The 6,824-nt window shown below is 40.7% G+C and overlaps 1 non-coding gene across 1 annotated transcript; it reads right to left on the reverse strand.

Annotated features, from left to right (window-relative positions):
• Window positions 1-6,343: 6,343 nt before the first annotated feature.
• LOC145007712 (small nucleolar RNA R71) lies at window positions 6,344-6,450 on the reverse strand. Its single transcript, XR_013663083.1, has one exon. It is a non-coding gene; the product is annotated as a small nucleolar RNA R71 (small nucleolar RNA).
• Between the last annotated feature and the right edge of the window lie 374 nt (window positions 6,451-6,824).

Raw genomic sequence — 6,824 nt, forward strand, 5'->3', positions numbered from 1 at the left:
CTTTGAGATTATGTTACAGTCAAATCTTGAAAGCCAAATGACAGGAGCTCAAAACAAAACCTCAGTAATTGACCACTTCCCTTGGCGACCCCACATGACAACCTGAGCACAATGACTGAAACCACTGAATCCTAACGATGATGGATAACCAACCTGTTGAATCCTGACCACAAACCTTTCACATAATACCCCTGGACCAATCTCGATGATAAACCATGATGATATTGAACACTTCCCACCCGCAAATAGGGAAATGACCTTTCGTTAACCACCATTAATTCACGGCATGAAAATGGCATATGTCATCACTTGAAGATATAACCCAACACAAGCAGGGTAAAAAAACCTAGAGACATGCTTACCCAAACCTTGGATTGAAAAACTTCATTGCGCAGCTTCCTGCAAGTGCTACACTGAATCCGGCCTTGCCAACCTCCCAGAAGTTGATTCGAAATCTTGGGTCTCTTCCCGGGACCCCCCTAAATATATGAACCCGATCTGGTCCCCTCTTCCTAAAGTGCTCCAAACTAATCTCCCGTTCTCGGGCTCTAGAAAGCATATCATTCAGGGTATCATACCCTGGCTTACTCGCCAACTTAATCGTCCACAACTGAACTGCAGTAGCTAAAACAACCTCTACCCTAAAACTACCGACAAACAATTCCCAAGACATAGTCTCCAATCCCAAATGCGCAACAGATCGCACCATCAATCCTTGTCGCCCGATACAATAAATCCAAGGCGAACCAGACCTTAACTCATATGGGTAGGGACTGTGATCGTATATGTTTCACAATATACTCATGCCACATCAACCTAAATGTGCTCATCGGTATTGAAATACCATCACCAAACCATGTGACCATTTGACCCTGGGGTCACAAGCCTGCTCACTCCTTCGAACTCGGAAAACTGGAAGGGCACAATCCTTGCCCTAGAAAATGATATTCCAATCTATCAATCAACCATTCTACTTTCAGCCTCAAGCAAAACACCGAAGCCTCAATCCAATACTCACTAGGTCTACATCAAACAAGCAAAATCGATAACACCACTGCGCTCACACCAAATACCAAGACCATCCTCATGTCTGAGCAATCACAACCAAAAGATTGACAATAACAAAACTATTCTCATGAACCATGGCATCCAACGATCCTACCTTCCTTGACCAACCCTTAGAATCCCCGTGATCTTCCTTGATTCGAGTATGTATCTTGTGCTTTCAGTAGTACGGGCCCAATACTACCTTCCACACCTATGTATCCTTTCCTCAAGAATCATCATGGGTCCTCTAAGTCCTAGTCATAAAATACTCATGTAACCTGCCTAACAGTAAAACAACTGCAATAAATGCAATAAAATGAGACACATCCTCCCATGAAATCCTCGATCTCAGACTTACAACACCTTGCTTGCACTTCTCCCTATCCTCGCTCTCTTGACTGTGGCTAATCCTTCCTGATGCCAAACCGCTATGAACTACGCTCAACAAAGGAAACTACCGCTACCTCGTCCAATAACGCTACTCGCCGGCTGACCCCACACAACTCATCCATGAAACTTCCGCCAACCTATGATAGCCATACATAATGCTAGACCTTATAGACATTCGCATATCTGATCCTACCCTAACCCCTTCATCAAACAAGAACAGGAAATAAGGCCAAACCAAACATTCTCAGGCTATAAGATCTTAATTATGTACAACCATGATATATACAATAAGCAACTACATTTATGATGTCACTTTCATATAAGAAAAACCCTAGGCTACCAGGGATCATATAATCAGGCAATTATATCATGCCATTCATTTAGATTGCTAGCCTATCACTAGAATGTTGTTCTAACATATCACAATATCAAATATCTGTATGGTATTTGGGGTATACTTATTGGCTCCAAGTGATAGTACACCCTGCATCCTCTTAAAGTATTCCGGCGGTGGCCACCACCTCACAGTGGTGGTGATGGATTTCATTAATTATTCCGGCCAAAATACAATTGTACAACATAATATACAAATGAACACACACACGCATACACACACTCAACCACCCTTGTGGCGATAGACGGTGGTTGGAGGCGACAACCACCACCTCATGGTTGTGGTGGTGGCTTTTTCTTGTGAATTCTAGCCATGTAATGGTACACTCGACACATATTTCCCCAGAATATCACACAACCACCCACCTGGTGGCGTCTGACGAAGGCAGTGGCCTGAAATGGTGGCAACAGCAGCGACATACGATGGCAGCCATCATGGTTGGTGGTCATGGTGATTTTTCTCGGGTTTTTCTGTCCAATGAGAACCCACATTACGATCTAACACCCAAGATACACACATACTTGTGACACACGAGCTGAAACACACACAACATCCTCCCTCGGGGTGGCGAATGTTAATCGGAGAAGAAGAAGGATTGCACAGGCATCGATGATGGACGAGCTGGGACATGTCTCTTGTGAACCACAACGAAACAGAAGGGGGTAGTGGTGCCGGTAGTAGAAGCTCAACGGTGGTTTGCGACTTCGACAGCAGGGGGTAGCGACATCGGCCGTACATAGGGGATGTGAGGATGACGACTGGAAGATGCCACTAGGGTTAGGATTTACACATTACTATATATATATATATATATATATATATATATATATATATATATATATATATATGTGTGTGTGTGTGTGTGTGTGTGTGTTTGTGTGTCTGTGGAGGCTAAACGAGGGTGACAGGTGTAAACCCGTATCCTTAACAATTTCATACAAATTTGACACTTCGAGTCCCTCCCACTAATATTTTTTTCAAAATAAATCCATAAGTTACCATTCAACAGAGGATCCGTACTCGATTTGAGAAGGGCTAAGATAAAATCGGGGAACTTGTAGTGAGTATGAGATCCCTCAGTAGTGATGAGCATTTTGATGATTATATGTATTGACTCATACAGTATGGTGACACTACGGGGTAGGCCACTGGGCGGTTTAGGTGCCAGTGAGGAGTCAGGCTCAGGTTCAGGAGCCGAGCAGCTTGGGGAGCAGATGAGGCAGTTAGTATCAGCAAAGATTACACGCAGCATCCTAGACCAAACTTCTATGATCTTTGGTAGGGTCACGTAGCGTATATTGTAGATTTTAGATAAGAGGCTGGGAGCCTTTCGCGCTGAGATAGTGGCCATGTTAGGGGCTCCTCTAGGGTCTAATGTTGATGTATCTCTGGGGTCCCTCGGAAGGGAGGATCCCATTATTAGCTCTTGTCATCAGGGATCCGAGGTGGGTTATTCACTTTATCTCCAAGAGAGTTCACTTAAGGATTGGATTGTTGTGGAGGTTTCGCGGGCCGTACGTGAGGAGTTACCCGACATTATTGAGTGTGTTACTGGTAGGGTAACGGCTAGGTTTCAGGGTCAGAAAAAGATTGTTCAGGTGGTTGATGGGGTAGCTGGGGCAACTTGGGAGCAAGAGTTTGGTTTGGATATGCAGTTAGGGAAAAGGAAGCGGACGCTAATATCAGGACAATTGAAGGAATGTGGAGGTTCCGACTTAGTTGACTTGAGTGTGGAAAGTCAAGGAGATCTTAAGGTGTGTGGAAAGTATGGGGTAACCCATGGGTTTGCTTGTCCCAAGTTCAGGTGTTTCAAATGTGGAGAAAGAGGGCATGTACATCGGGATTGTAAGAAGGATCATATATGTTTTCATTTTCATCAGCCAGGTCATTTCATGTCCTGTTGTCCTATTTTGGATGCGGAGAGAGTTCAAGTTCCAATGCCCATGGTTCTGTAGGAAGTCAAGATCGAACCGCAATAGATCGTTGGTTTTCAGGATGCAGTCATTGTACCAAGTGTGAGAGGGGCTCGGAAGGTATTCTGTTAGTCTTTCAGAGTGTTTCAGACTTGGTATTGGTTAGTTTTGGATCACCAACAATACTAAGTATTGGTTGTCAGCAGATCGACCATTAGATGGAGAAAAGGATTGAGAATCCTTTTCAAGTTGTAAGCTATAAGGAGCTAGTGGAATCAAAGTTGGGGAGAACCACCTGAGTGGTCAAACGCAGAAGTAAGTGCGGGTGATATTGCCATATTTATAATCATTTTTAGGCAATATAGATTTACATTTTTATAAATATTTTGGTTATTTGCATAGAATTATGGTACTTATAACGATTTAGTTGTTATGTGTAGCCAAATAGAAGTATTTTCGAAGAAAAGGACCAGAAGTGGCAAGACCTAGAACTTTGGGGGAGCTTGAAGAAAAGAAGAATGAAAAAATCAGAAAAAATCGAGTTCAAGACGTGAGGAAGTAATATTCACGATGTGAATATGAAATTCTAGAAGATAAGCGTCCGGGTGAAGGAATCCTTGCCGAATACGATAATCTCGAATTCACGATATGAGACTCAATTTCACACGACGTGAATGGTAAATTTGGAGATATTATAAATACCCTTGCCCATTACGATTGAGGGACTTTTGGCTGGCCTAGAAGGGTTCCTGGTGACGAATTTCAGAGAAAAAGAAGATCTGGAAGCTGGTTTTACACCAAGGAAGAAGAAATTCATAATTTGGTTTTATAGATTGGCACACTTAAACATGTCTTTGATTACAGCTTTTGTTTGTTTAGCTGTTAGGATATCCAGCTAAATCTAGCTACTTCTGTTAGCTAGATGAAGCTGGAACTCATGGTTTTAATGCATTAGATTTGACTTTACTTGTTGGTGATATGCTTGTGTTGATTGATTTTACCTAGCATGCTTTAATTAATTATTTGATTGCTTTAAATTCTTGTTTTGTGTAGTTAGTGAACACAAATCTGCATGAATCTGAATACCTAATAATATAGTGAACACTAGTTTATTAGAGCTACGATCAAACCAATCTTAGATAAGTAATTACATCATTGAATTGAACTGTGTTAGAGAACTCATATTATAACTGTAATTGTGTTTTGATTAATCAATCTTTCATGGCTCCAATCTTATTTAATGATTGATTCTATGTTAACTATTGTGTGACCATACATAAATTTACATGAATTGATTAATAATTAGTAGATTTAGAACTAAATTGCTAATACTTCTTTAATTGGTAACCAACAGTAATAGTCATAGCTAATGTATAACCATTGAGTGAAAGCGGATTCGAACTAACAGAAGTGTTTGTTTATTGATTGAGTTTTTGTTAAAGAATTAAATTCATCTAAACTTGCAAAATTAGATAAAACCCCTTCCTTTGTTAGTAATTAGATTAGTTTAGTAGTAAATAAATTAATTATTCAACACCGTTCCCTGTGATCGACACCCGACTTACCAAACTATTCTATAATTCGACTATGTACATTGCCTAGGTGCATTTTAGGTAGTTAAGTTAGTTAGGTTATAAATTATAAAATTAGTGGGTACTTTCGTGCACATCAAGCTTTTGGCGCTGTTTCTGGGGAACGGCTTAGTGAATTATTAGTTTGTTTGCTTTAAATTAATCGATCCTTTTTGTAGTGTAAAACCTGCAAGAAGTTACTTTTCTGTTTTAATTTTTTATTATTATTCTTTGCATCACAGGATTCACGACGTGAACCTTTTTGATTCACAACATGAACTCTAAATTCCTTAGTTTTGTTTGTTTTAGTTCGTTTTTCTTAGTTTAGTTTTTATGTTTTTTTATAGGAGTTCATGACCAGAGGCTCTAGCACACCTTTGGTGCCACCACTTGAAGATCCCTAGTCTGCAATTCACAAAAAGAAGGACAAGAGCGTGAAAGAGGATCAAACACCAAAGAAGACACCTTTACAAGAATTCAAATCAGTGTTCTCAAAGAAATCGGGGGAGTCAAGTTCATCTTCAATGAACAAGAGCAAGCTTGAACACTTGGATCAAATACCCATCTAAACCGAGTCCGAATACGATACCGAGCCTGAATTTGAAGAACATACAAGTGAACCCGAGAACGAGCCAAGGAACGAGATGGCAAATATTTAAGAAATGTCCATGGGAGCTTACAGAAAGAGAATTCGTGATGATGTTGGTTCAGGCTTAGTACAACCTGCCATCTCTGCCACTGCCACATTTGAGTTAAAGGGACATATTCTTTCCGCACTAAAGGATATCCCGTTCTATGGAAAAGATCATGAGGATGCGTTCAAGCACTTAGATGAAGTGAACGACATTGCTGATTACTTCAATGTCCGAAATGTTAACAGAGAAACTGTCTTGCTAAGGATGCTTCCCATTACATTTAAAGGAGCTGCAAAGGATTGGTTAAAAGCATTTCCACCTGGTACAACAACTACTTGGGCTCAAATACATGACCAGTTTCTAGACCAATTCTGTACAACATCCAAGATTGCTAAACTCAAGAAGGCAATAGCCAATTTTGAGCAAAACCCGGGGGAGTCACTTTACGAAGCTTGGGAACGTTACAAAGGGTTGTTAAGGAATTGTCCTCAACATGACCTTAACATTCAACAAGAGGTGTCCATATTCTATGACGAGGTCAATGTGATGACAAGACAACTCCTTGATTCTCAAGGACCACTTACAAAGAAAACTCTTAGCGAAGTCAAGGAATTAGTTGAAGAATTCGCAAAACACTCTCGTGAATATCATAGTCCAAGGAATGAAGGAATTAAAGGAGTTGGGGGTGCACAAACTGAAGAGATGGCTGCTGTGATGGAAATGCTTAACACTATGGATAGGAGATTGACACAAATGGGTCACCCAATTCATGCAATTAGAGTTGGTTGCGAGAGATGTAGTGGCCCATATTTGACAAAAGATTGCAACTTGGATGAATATGGAAACAAGAAACCTCAAGTTTGTTATTCGAGTG

The sequence above is a fragment of the Lactuca saligna genome, chromosome 7 (assembly GCF_052625555.1).
Source record: "Lactuca saligna cultivar CGN05327 chromosome 7, ASM5262555v1, whole genome shotgun sequence".
NCBI lineage: Eukaryota > Viridiplantae > Streptophyta > Magnoliopsida > Asterales > Asteraceae > Lactuca > Lactuca saligna.